This window comes from Palaemon carinicauda, chromosome 38, assembly GCF_036898095.1.
Source record: "Palaemon carinicauda isolate YSFRI2023 chromosome 38, ASM3689809v2, whole genome shotgun sequence".
Lineage (NCBI taxonomy): Eukaryota > Metazoa > Arthropoda > Malacostraca > Decapoda > Palaemonidae > Palaemon > Palaemon carinicauda.
In genome coordinates this window covers 15,875,663-15,888,795 of record NC_090762.1, presented here as the reverse complement: position 1 = coordinate 15,888,795, position 13,133 = coordinate 15,875,663, and the positions used below count along the sequence as shown (strand labels likewise).

Below are 13,133 nucleotides of genomic sequence, written 5' to 3'. Positions count from 1 at the left end.
TACAATCACTGCACCAAACACTTTCCATTTCACGGGCACATTTCAAGGTTGCAACTGAAATATAACATCAGTATTAGTGAATATATTTGGCAAAGTTAATTCCTTAGAATGTTTTGAAAACAAGGATTTTATTAAAAAAAAAAAAAACGAATTTCTTAGTTGTTCGATCTGCATGAATTAGAAAATAACTTTGAGTTCAACATGTTTATCAATTTCACTTTATATAATTGAATATTTACTTGGTCATTTTTTTTTCGAACTGAGATGCTTTCCCCATATCTGCCCTTATGCTTGTAGCATTCTGATTTTTTGCCTATATTTCACCCTAACTAAAAGGTAATATTGTTTTGGGTCAGTCTTTTGCTAACTGGTAATCTGTAAATATTTCATTGTCACATTCTATATAATTTCCTGAAATTTCCTATTTTAAGTATGAAATACCACAAAATTTTTTACTTGATTAGGCACAGATACACGTGATAATATGAGCATGCAATTACGTAGCAGCAGTCTTATCATTGGTGGTAGTAGTAGTAGTAGTAGTAGTAGTAGTAGTAGTAGTAGTATGAAATTTGTTTTCCCTTTGTTGAAAGGCTTATTAATTGCAGACATTATTACTGCATATATTTACCTTATCTTAATATTTCCACGTATTTTCTACTCGAATCTTTCTAATTTCCTTAACAGAGATGTTTTAAATGAACAGTTTAGTAATCCTTCAATTCGAATTAGGCCTTTTCAAGTATTGATTTTCATGTACATACAATATACAGCATACCTTAGATCTGGTTCAATATGATGGTTCATTATACTCCTCAATATCAAGCAGAAGGCCTTAATACGTTTTTTTCTTTTTTCTTTAACCATCGACCTAACGTGACCTTATATGATACAATAGCCCAAAGACAATTCGTCAAATAGCAGACAGGTCAATTTATGTCCCCTTTCCATTAGACTCCTGAAGTATATTGCAATGTTCAGTTAATAATATTTTGTGAGAAGCTTTTTTAAAATGGTTACCGTCTTCATCCACGATACATTAAAAGATTTATATGAAAGCAATTCTTGTCGCCTCATAATCTAATAGATTTGCCATTGAACACCTCTATATAAACAAACTAATGAATATTTTTTTTTTGAGATGTGCAGTATTGTCAAAAAACAAGCAATGACATACGCTTTTATCTTAAAATGTTATTTAGTGTTTTTTCCTCGTGAAACATTAAAATCTCTTCGGAGATCATCAATATTTAAAAGAAAAGTTGGCATTTAACAACAAAAAGGCTACAACAACAGCAATAATAATAATAATAATAATAATAATAATAATAATAATAATAATTCATACCTCTATTGCCGCTGTTAAAATCAGGACAAAATAATTTCCATGAATTCATAAAGAAAACCGAATTACTCGCCAACAACCATTATAAAAATATTCCATTAACTCCATTAATGTCAATTACCCGAATACGGCACGCGAATTATGAGGATGTCTTCTTAATTAGTTTTGGCAAATGTTTAAGTGAAAATATATAATTTAGTAAATGGTACAAATTATAATTAATAGCATTGCAAATATTATTATTACTATTATCAGACAAGATACAACACTAGTTTTCAAACCAGAAATCTCCTAAGCTTAAGGTTATTCGATAAGCAACACAATTTTGTAGAATACGATGCGAGAGCTACAGGGTGTTACGTAGCTGCCAGATTGACTCTGGTAGCTGCTACGTGACACCCTGTAGCAAGTGGTGGTATATCAGTGCACCTCATAAAGTATGTATTGTACTGTAATCATTATTAAAGTCTGCAGCTTCAATTCGTCCCTAGCAACAACAGCTCTTTAGCCTTAACTTTACTGTTATTCAACATTGCTGTTTAAAATCTCAATCTTTAATTTTTAGAGTAAATGCAGAGTTTTCCCCTGGTTGCACCCCGGCTCTGGATAGCCTCACCGACCCCAGCTGCGGTCCATTAGCCTTAAGTTTACTGTTATTCAACATTCTGTTTAAACTCTCAATCTTTACTTCTTAGAGCAAATACAGTTTTCCCCTAGTTGCACCCCGCCTCTGGATAGCCTCACCGACCCCAGTGGCGGTCCGTTAGCCTCAAGTTTACTGTTATTCAATATTGCTGCTCAAACTTTCAATCTTTACTCCTTAGAGCAAATACAGAGTTTTCCCCTAGTTGCACCCCGGCTCTGGATAGCCTCACAGACCCCAGCTGTGGTCCATTAGCCTTAAGTTTACTGTTATTCAACATTCTGTTTAAACTCTCAATCTTTACTTTTTAGAGCAAATGCAGTTTTCCCCTGGTTGCACCCTGGCTCTGGATAGCCTCACCGACCCCAGCTGCGGTCCATTAGCCTTAAGTTTACTGTTATTCAACATTCTGTTTAAACTCTCAATCTTTACTTTTTAGAGCAAATGCAGTTTTCCCCTAGTTGCACCCTGGCTCTGGATAGCCTCACCGACCCCAGTGGCGGTCCGTTAGCCTCAAGTTTACTGTTATTCAATATTGCTGCTCAAACTTTCAATCTTTACTTCTTAGAGCAAATACAGAGTTTTCCCCTAGTTGCACCCCGGCTCTGGATAGCCTCACAGACCCCAGCTGTGGTCCATTAGCCTTAAGTTTACTGTTATTCAACATTCTGTTTAAACTCTCAATCTTTACTTTTTAGAGCAAATGCAGTTTTCCCCTGGTTGCACCCTGGCTCTGGATAGCCTCACCGACCCCAGCTGCGGTCCATTAGCCTTAAGTTTACTGTTATTCAACATTCTGTTTAAACTCTCAATCTTTACTTTTTAGAGCAAATGCAGTTTTCCCCTAGTTGCACCCTGGCTCTGGATAGCCTCACCGACCCCAGTGGCGGTCCGTTAGCCTCAAGTTTACTGTTATTCAATGTTGCTGTTCAAACTTTCAATCTTTACTTCTTAGAGCAAATACAGAGTTTTCCCCTAGTTGCACCCTGGCTCTGGATAGCCTCACAGACCCCAGCTGTGGTCCATTAGCCTTAAGTTTACTGTTATTCAACATTCTGATTAAACTCTCAATCTTTACTTCTTAGAGCAAATACAGAGTTTTCCCCTAGTTGCACCCCGGCTCTGGATAGCCTCACCGACCCCAGCTGCGGTCCGTTAGACTCAAATTATAAAAATATAACCAATTTGACCGACTAATAAATCTCATCTCAGTGAACTTTCATTCGATTGGGTGTTGCATCATCCTTTCTACCTAACGTTTGAATTCTCCCTTTCTCACTCTTATCCATGATTCCTGTAATATACCTTTTGAGGGAAAGAGCCAGTATCTTTCCTCTGGTTATCTTTAAACCTGAACTATACAGAGGCATGAACTTATCAACATTATCGGGTTTCCAACAGAAAGAGCCCTCAATTTCATTAAGCCTGTAAATGGAATCCTTGAAAACCGTCCGCCAAAAAGCACAAATGTTACTATAAATTATATTCTGTGTATTTTTCCAACGTTTATTAAAGGCTACTTAGTTCTTGCATCATAAGTTAATTCTTAAAATTAATAAAAACTCGTTTCTTCTCTCAAAACCTATTCCAAATACCAACAGTTCTGGTAAAAAATGACTTAAAGTAACTTTTTAATAAAATATTCCACATCAAGTATTTCTCTATATACAGAATAATCTATACAAAATTTATATAAATTCCTAAGAAAAATTATCATAGACCGCATATATGTGATGACGTGAAATTATTGATCATTAATTCTTCCTCCTTATACCAGGTGAAATATTTTTCATGTCAAATATTCTTAAGTAGGTGTTATTTCTCTAGCGTCACTACTATCATAGATTATCATATAATTACAAAGGTTAATAACAATAATAATAATAATAATAATAATAATATGACACTAGAACTTGTTTAGCCGTTGCTAGACTGGGTTCTCTCTCTCTCTCTCTCTCTCTCTCTCTCTCTCTCTCTCTCTCTCTCTCTCTCTCTCTCTCTCTCTCTCTCTCTCTATTCTATTAGCTATCAATGCTACAAAATTTATAGGTCATGATTAGAAGTTTAATTTAGTCTCATTTCTACCTCTAAAAGACGAATTTTCTTTAACTTGGACTCTCTTCAACTCTAAGAGGTGGTCTGAATGTGTACATTTCAAGTATTGGCGAATGCCAATACTAAATATCAATATTTACGAATTCAATTTTTTGGGGGGTTTGAATAGGCAATAACATTATTATGATAACCTCAGCCAAGGGCAAACCCGACGTGTGTGCCAGCAGGCAGTGCTGGTGTGCAACAGTACAACAGCGTTGCCACTGGATCTGCCTAAGGATTCTGACTGGTAAGGAAAATTGCATTTAAACGCTATAGTACTAAAAACCAACAAAAAATGCGCCAAATTGACCAAATATATACTCACAATTTCTATACTTAGTTAAGTTTAAAATAAAATACAGATCAACAGATATGAAAACAAAGACTTCATATTATAAATATAAGAGATAACAGTTTTTCGACCTTGATAATTATGCGGAAATATTTTCCGTTCCAGACAAAGTAAAGCAGAAATCTGAAATAGAAATGGCGATCCGTCCGTAGCATTATTTTTATGTCATTAGACCCACAATTCCGGGTTTTGGCAAACCTGCTGTAAAAGTATTTGGGTGTCTAAGGAACTGTGGTGGTCTATTACATTTTCCAACTCTTAAAAATTTTAGCCAAAACAAATTAATTAATAAATTTCAATCAATTTTCCATGTTACCAGGACGCGGGACGATTACCCAATTCTTAAATGTCCCATCAAACTCTTTCCCCAACGTCCAACCGTTGAAAGAGGAATGAATTTCATACATCATAAAAGCTAAGAAAAAAACTGGCTTTATAATTATGAAATAAATTAAACAAACATTTTTACTATACGTTATGAAAATAAAGAAACGACAAATAGTGACATGAATCAGAAATCAAGAGAAAATATAATGCTGACTTGAGAATTAGGCCTAACCGTTTAATAAACGGATTTTGAGCGAAGCGAAAAATCTATTTTTGGGTGAGATAGCCATGGCGTCCTGATGGGAAGGTTCCTTTTTGGTAGCTTCCTTGGGTAAATAACTACTAAGATATTCCCAGAGAATTTAACCACAGGTTATCACAGAATTCTAACTTCTGGAGCGAGTATCCTAAAGGTTTCCCTTTTAAGACATCGTATATCAACAGGGGACGCATGTATTAACGCGCCACATAGCTATCTACACCCCGAACAGAGTTAATGCTTCGGTGTGTAAGGGCGGAGAATAGCTGGGAGCCGTTCCATAGCTAATCTCATCCGTGGCTACTTTTGGTACTCGAGACGTAAACAAACGGGCGCCATTGCTTAAATGACGTCACGTCCGTCTTCATCCTGAAGCCAGTTGCTTGCCGATCACCATGATACAGCAGAGCAGGGTGGGACCTAAAAACTGGACGAAGTAGCAGGGAGGGTCCATCAGGATGCCATGGCTATCTCACCCAAAAATAGATTTTTCGCTTCGCTCAAAATCCGATTTTTGGGCTCAAGCCATGGCGTCCTGATGGAAGAATACCAGAGAATCAATGTATCGTGGTAGATTTTCCCCTATTGGGTAAGCGCCAAGGGCTTTGAACGATGTAGCATAGTAATCTTAATAAAAGAAACGTAGGGAAGAATCTTCCTGCCCCCCTTGGCAGTGAATTTCCCACGGCCATGCCGAGATCAAAGTGGTTATCGAAGGGCTATTCACCTTGCTAGAAGAACCTGAAGAACTTGGAGACGAGACTGAATGGTTGGCATTCGTATCGGAACATTCTTTAGGGCAGACAAGTGGTGGTTAGGCACTGTGTGCTAAGAAGGTTAGTTTCGTCTCTAGGATATGAAGAGTAAGTATTCGTATTGGAATATTACATTGTAAGAGTGAATATATACTAAGGGTTAGGATCTTAGTATCTCCATGAACCATAGGGAAGGGGATAATAAAACTATGACAGGCATATATTTCATAGTATAAATAGGAGCGGATTGAGACGCACAAGTAATAAAATAGGAATTTTATTTCACAATTGCAGAAAATTTTAAATAAATTACAGCAATAAGTAAAGTTAATTTACAGTGAATTATAATGTACATAGTAATAAAGACTTGCTCTTGAATCTGAAAGGGAATTTCAAATTTATTAGTAGGCACTCGTTCTCGAGGAACGTCAGTCTTTAATTAAAACACATAATGCTCTAGACATGCGGCGCTTGTGTGACGACTATGACATTTCACCTGGGATAAGAAGTTATAAGAAAGCACTAAGTGTTTTCGACATCACTATGTATCGCTCGAGGATCAACATAGGCACCCGAAGAGTTAGAGTCCCAAGTAACTCGCTGTTCTATGCAGAGTTAGGTGCAGGTTTCATAACACTACCTGCGGCTACCACAAAATGTTTGACTTCGTGCACTTGTTTCGCATAATGTTTGAAGAAAACACGCGAGGACTTCCAGCCTGTAAAGTTTTTAAGGCTTTCGAAGTCTATACTCTGAAAGAAATTCAGAGACGATGCAACTTTTCTAGGATCGTGACCGGCGGGTGTACTGTCAGGATCCGCTCTGCGAATGAAGTAGGTGATTTTCGCTCTTAGTTGTTTCAGTGACAGGTCGCTGCCTGATGTTTCTCCTTTGAAGAGTTGGCCTCCACCAAAGTTCGAAGTTCTGCGAAGATAGACCTTGAGGCTCTCTACTGGGCATAGAGAGGCATCTTCCTTCAGGGGGCATATTCTCCAGGGGCCCCATCTTTTGGTGGGTAATTCGTTTTTGGCGAGAAACGTCGGATCAGGGGAGAGGGTAATGTCTCCTGAATCAGTAAACAGGATATGACCCTCTTCTCTTGACAATGCCACTATTTCGCTGACTCGGGCTCCTGAGGCAAGAGCAAAGAGAAATATAACTTTCTGAGTCAGATCCTTGAGAGGGCATGAATCATTATCCAAGTTGGAGGCGAAATGGAGCACCTTGTCCAATGACCAGGAGATCGGTTTCGGTGGGGGTGCTGGGCGTAGACGAGCGCATGCTTTCGGCAGTTTATTGAAGATGTCGCTGGACAGATCAATTTGGAAGGCATACAATAGTGGTCTAGTCAAGGCCGATTTGCAAGTCGAAATCGTATTGGCTGCTAATCCCTGTCCATGAAGGTGAATGAAGAAGGACATGCAGAAATCAATTGTGATTTCCTTAGGATTTTTTGTCTTGACGAAAGAGACCCATTTTCTCCAAGATGATTCGTATTGCTGTCTTGTGGATTCGGTCTTGTATTCCTCGAGGAAGTCTAGACTTTTCTTCGAGATCCCAAACCTCTTCTTTGCGGCTAGGGAGAGAAAATCATGAGATGAAGGTCCTTGATTTTCGATGATGAAGCGAAGACAGTCGACTTCTGTACTTGTTGGGAGAGAACTGGGCCCGGGAGAGGGATCAGCTTGGGCTGCAGCTCCAGGACCAGGGGGTACCAGTTGCTCCGGGGCCACTTGGGAGCCACTAGGGCCGCTGTCCCTTTGAAGGTTCTCAGCTTGGAGAGGACTTTCAGCAGAAGGTTGGTGGGAGGGAACAGGTAGATCTTGGACCATCTGTTCCAGTCCAGTGACATGGCATCCACTGCTTCTGCCTTGGAGTCCTCGTACGGGGCCACGTACCGAGGAAGTTGATTGTTGTTGCTCGTTGCGAAGAGATCTATCTGAAGTTCTGGGACTTGGTGAGAGATGAAGGAGAATGATCTTGCGTCTAGAGACCATTCCGACTCTATCGGGCTTGTCCGAGATAGAGCATCCGCTGTCACGTTGCGGAATCCTTGTAGGTGAACTGCAGACAGGTGCCATTTCTTCTTCTCTGCCAGACGGAAGATTGGAAGAAGCACCTGATTTATCTGGGGCGATCTTGAGCCTTGGCGATTGAGACATCGAACTACCACCGAGTTGTCTAGGGTTAGACGAATATGGATCGAGGGAGGCGGGGAGAGTTTCTTCAGAGTTAGAAGGACCGCCATGGCCTCCAAGATGTTGATGTGAAACGTCTTGAACAGGGGAGACCATGTGCCTTGAGCCTGTTTTTGGTGGGAGTAACCTCCCCAACCCTCCAGCGAAGCGTCCGTGTGGATGTTGAGTGATGGAGGTGGGTGTTGAAGAGGAATGGACCTTTTCAGGGCCTTTGCTTCCGACCACGGCTTGAGGAGAAGTCGAAGTCTGTTTGGGAGCAGTCTCTTGAGGTCTCTTCGAGCGATGGATGCAGAACGTCTCCAGACTCCCGCGGCATCCTTTAGCTGTGCACGAAGCACTGGGTTTGTTACTGAGGCGAACTGTAGAGAGCCTAGAACTCGTTCCTGCTGGCGTCTTGAGATCCGCTTGGATTTCAGTAGTCGCGTGACAGACCCTGCTATTTCCTTCCTTTTCTTCTGGGGAATGGAAAGGCGGTGTGACTGAAGGTTCCATTGGATTCCTAACCATTGGAACTTCTGAGCTGGAGAGAGGCGAGATTTCTTCACGTTTATCTTGAATCCCAGGTGTTCTAGATACTGGGTGACTTTGCTGCAGGATTTTAAACAATCCTCGGGCGATGGAGCCCAGACTAGCCAATCGTCGAGGTAGGCCATCACCTGGACGTCTCGGAGGTGGAGCTGTTGTACTATGGCGTCCGCCAGCTTTGTGAAGATCCGAGGGGCCACATTGAGGCCGAAGGGCATGGCCCTGAAGGCGTAGCTTTTCCTTTGGAGTCGAAATCCTAGGTAGGAGGAAGCGTGATGGTTCATTGGAACGTGCCAGTAGGCATCCGCCAGGTCTATGGAGACCGTGTAAGAACCTCGAGGCAGAAGGGTCCTTATCTGTTGAAGAGTCAGCATCTTGAACTTGTCGTTCGCTATGAACTTGTTGGGGGGGGGGGGATAAGTCCAGAATGACTCTGAGTTTGTCGGAGTCTTTCTTGGGGACACAAAACAGTCTCCCTTGGAACCTGGTGGACTTTACCTTCCTTATCACCTTCTTGTTCAAGAGATCTAGGACATATTCTTCCAGAAGGGGGGTTGATTGTTGGAAGAATTGCTGGAAGGTTGGGGGTGGTTGAGTCCAACTCCAGCCTAGACCCTTCTTGACGATGCTGTGTGCCCAGGGATCGAAGGTCCAACGATCCTGGAATTGGCGGAGTCTTCCTCCCACCGGAAGCACTTCATTGCTTCTGGTGTCCCGATTGCTTACTGCCTCGGCCGCTAGCTCCCTTTCATCCTCTGCCTCTGGAGGGACGGCGAGACGCGTCTCTGCCTGCACCTCTGCTTGAGCCTCTACCTTTGGGACGAAAGGTAGTCGTCTGTTGCTCGAAAGCAGGGGTGAAAACCGGTGACTGTGACAAGACCGGTTGGGTGACCAGCTGAAAAGTCTGCTGTGGCTGAGCTGCCACTTGGGGAGTAGCGGGTCCTGGAAACTGTCGTCTTGGTTGACGCTGCTGGGGTTTCTGTTTGGAGGATTTCCTCTTAGGTTGAGGTCCGTCGTCCTGAGAGGATTTCCTCTTTTTTGACATGCCCCACTTGTGGAGAAGGTTCCTATTCTCCGTGGCGGCTTTGTCGGTGATCTCCTTCACAAGGTCAGAAGGAAAGAGGTGTTTACCCCAGATGTTGGAGGAAATCAGCCTCCGGGGTTCGTGTTTCACAGTGGCACCTGCGAACACGAATTCACGACAGGCTCTCCGAGCCTTCATGAAGTGGTACATATCCTTCACCAGGGTTGCCATGTGGGATTTGGCGAGTACCATGTAGTGGTCTGGTACTCTGGTGTCACAGGCCATGATATCAAGTTGGACCTGGTGGGACATGGATGCTGCGAGCCTCTCCTTCGTATCTTGTTCCCGACGAAGGAGGTGATCGTTGAGTTTCGGGAGGTCTTCATTAAACTGACGTCCGGCGACGTCAGGATCTAGCTTTCCCACCATGAAAGTATGCTGGATGTCCTTCCAGTGTCGAGCGTCGGGGGGAGTCACTATGGAGAAGGGTCTGCACTCCTCCAGTGCAGGGCAGGCTTTTCCCTCTTTCACAGCCTTGAGGCACGCAGCGAAGGCCTTTTCCATGAATGGAAGGACTGCATCGTCGGGTGCGACGTAGGTAGGGTGCTTCTTGCTCAGGGCCGGAAGCTTAGAGCAGGTAAAACCCCTACTTTTAAACGTATTGGCTAGCATAGCCTGGTCCTTCGCGAGATCGAACACTATCTCCTCCTTTGGTTCGGTCTCTTCTTTAGAGGCAGGTTCAGAACGAAGCCGGACGTAACAGTCCGGGTAGGCCTCGAAGTTTGGGAAGAACTCCACGTCTTCCAGGGGGACCGTGCCGATCTTGTCGCTGACGAAGATCCTGCCGGTCGCCATAACCATATGCTCAGCATACCTCCATGGGTTGGCATGTGAGCAAGCGGGGAGATCCTTAACCGAGATCTTCTTCGGTTCTTTGGATCCTATCATGGACCTGATGAACTCCTGATTTTCTTTCAGCCTGTCGTCCATGATGGCTTTGATCATCCGGAACATCTCTTGGGCGGATGGCATGGGTTCCGGGGTAGCGGAGGTAGACGGGAGAGACACTTCCGTCAGTGTAGGAGTAGGGGCGGTGATGGAAGGAGGAGCGACTTCTTGCTCCGACTCGGTGTATTCCACCTGGTCCTCATCATCTTCAGCACCTTGAGCCATAAGGGTCTTCTCCGTGCCCTCCGAAATATCCGACATGTGTTCGTTGTCCTCGGAATCCAGGTGGCACTCGTGCATGGACTGGGCCATGACTACGTCTGGTTCCAGCGTAATTAGGACAGTGGGGATCAAATCCTTGGGCACCACAGAATCAGGGGAGGCCATTGGGAACAAAAGGGACCTCATTTCTTCAGTGGCCAGGTACGGTCCGGTGGCATTCTTCTGGAAGCCACGCACCCACTTGCGTAGCTTATCCCGAGAAGTGTCCCTGACCTCCGCTGAGGGAGGGTTATGGAAGGCATCAACTAGGTGAGCCTGGCAGACCGTACAGTTCAGAGGGTCCCAGAATTTCAAATCCCCTTTCTTGTTAGCACAAGGGGCGTGAGTCCTGCAAGCCGTATGCCCGTAGAAGTGCGGGCGTTTCACAGCGCAGAAGTCGAAGTCACACTTCATCTGCTCCTCCTGTGGAAGAAAGAGAAAATGAGTATGGGGGGAGTCATAAGAATGGCTCTTAAACTAAGTTAATATTAATCATTAATTTTAACTTGATAAAGGGTGTGATGCACAGAGGATTGAGATAGGAAAGAAACATACTCCGTGCATCCCGCCCGGCTGGTTACCGTAAGCTTCATACTTGGATAATCCGAGGTGGCTGAAGGCGCAGGATAGAATTCCAGTAGAAGTCCATAGGGCAGATGGAATTCCATGGGAATTGTCAAGGATAAGGTTGGGACTGAGGCCAATCAGTCCCAAATTAGGGGGCTAAAGGATCCCAAAGGGTAACTGCTTCCGGCAACCAGCCGCGCTAAGATACACGCAGCATGCTGGAAATCTGTAGAATGCAAAAAGACAGCATGATTACCAGTAGAACAGTACTAAGGTACTGATCCATTAATGTAAACAAGCCATCTGGTTGCAGTGTAGGACTATCAGTATTAAATGATAGCTAGTAGAAGGGGGTGCAAGTCGTCTTGACGCCTCCGGAAGGTTCCGGCAGACCTCCGGCACGCCGGAGGCCGCTCCAGCAGAGTTTCTGGCATTAGGACAGACAATATAAAAGTCAAGAGTAATACCAGGGTGGCAGCCGCTGGCACAGCGGCGGAACGCCGGCACAGCGGCGACACGCCGGCAGAGGGAGCGGCGGCTCCGGCAGCCGGAGGTTGCCGGATTGGTGACAAGAACAAGGATGGTTATAGTAGAACCGGGTTGCCGGCAGTGGATGCCGGCACTCCGGGGGCCGGCCGGCGGGCGGACGACCAAGCTATGAGGAAGGGGGAGAGCCATCGGCTGGAAGCCGGCGGCAGGCGGCAGTCCCCCGGCACACGGAGGACTGGCGGCCACGGGGATATGGGGTGAGTCACCAAGGTAGGAGGTGGGTATCGCCGACAGTGGAGGCGGCAAGGGACTGGCACCCGGATAGTGAAAGAGACAGCGGGAGGGATGTAGGGGTCCAGCCATAGACTCCCAGACATCCCCCCTGAGAGGGTGTACCCATGATAGAGGCTGACTCTATCACCCAGAAGCAGGGGCCGCAGAGGACCGGGAGCTAGGGTAGCCCAAGGGAGGGCTAGGGGAGACCCAAAGGGGGGGGGGTGAGACCCCTGCATACAGAACACATCCAGTGGCTAACCCCATAGGACACTATGAAGGGTATATGTACTAGAGCGGACTGTACACAGAAGCTCAAGGTAGCCCTATCACTCCACCCTAAGGAGGAGTTGTAGGACAGGGGACAGATGGGTATAGACTAACCTAAGTATAGGCTAGGCTATACAAGAGATAGGTGGGGAGGGGAGGGGAGAAGAGAAGGGTCTTCCATGGAAGGGGTTCTGTACCAGAGCGGCCACTAAGGAAGGGAGGACACTCCCTAACCTAAGGTAAGGCAGCCTGACTGAAACGGTGCATGGGTACAGTTTCAGCAAGGAACAGAATAACCCTTCCAAAACCTAACCTAGAGCAGGGATGTACGTCCTGAACTAGGAAGGATAGAAGACATATCGCTATCGCAGGAAAGTCGTAGACTTAGTCCTAGCAATAGAGGAAAGACTAGCCGTTCCTCACTCTCAGGCGCAACCCTAAGGGGGGTTCATTCCCTTAGGGAGGACAGAGAGGCGATAACATACTCTGATAAGAGCTTGATCCCCTTACGTGGTAGGGGGAGCAAGGCTACACAGAGGGAATGCCCAAGGGCAGGGGGATGAAGGAAGCATATAGGGGTCCTACATGTAGGTTAGGTTAGGAAGGCACACTAACTAACCTATCCCCTATATGGTCCCTGAAGGCGAAAACACTTGCATCACAGTCAATAGTATTGTAAAATAATGCCACTATCTTCATAAGTTAGCCTAGGATCACTGATAAAATCATGCATGAACACTAATATAGGCGCTCTGGCCTGGGGGCTATAGTAGCCAACTGGTATGGGGTCAATCAATGAC

General features: G+C 44.7%; 1 long non-coding RNA gene across 1 annotated transcript in view; it reads right to left on the bottom strand.

Moving 5' to 3' along the window:
• LOC137630436 (uncharacterized) overlaps nt 1-13,133 on the bottom strand; it is a 170,645-nt gene that overhangs the window by 148,045 nt on the left and 9,467 nt on the right. The gene's annotated exons all lie outside the window — the stretch shown is intronic.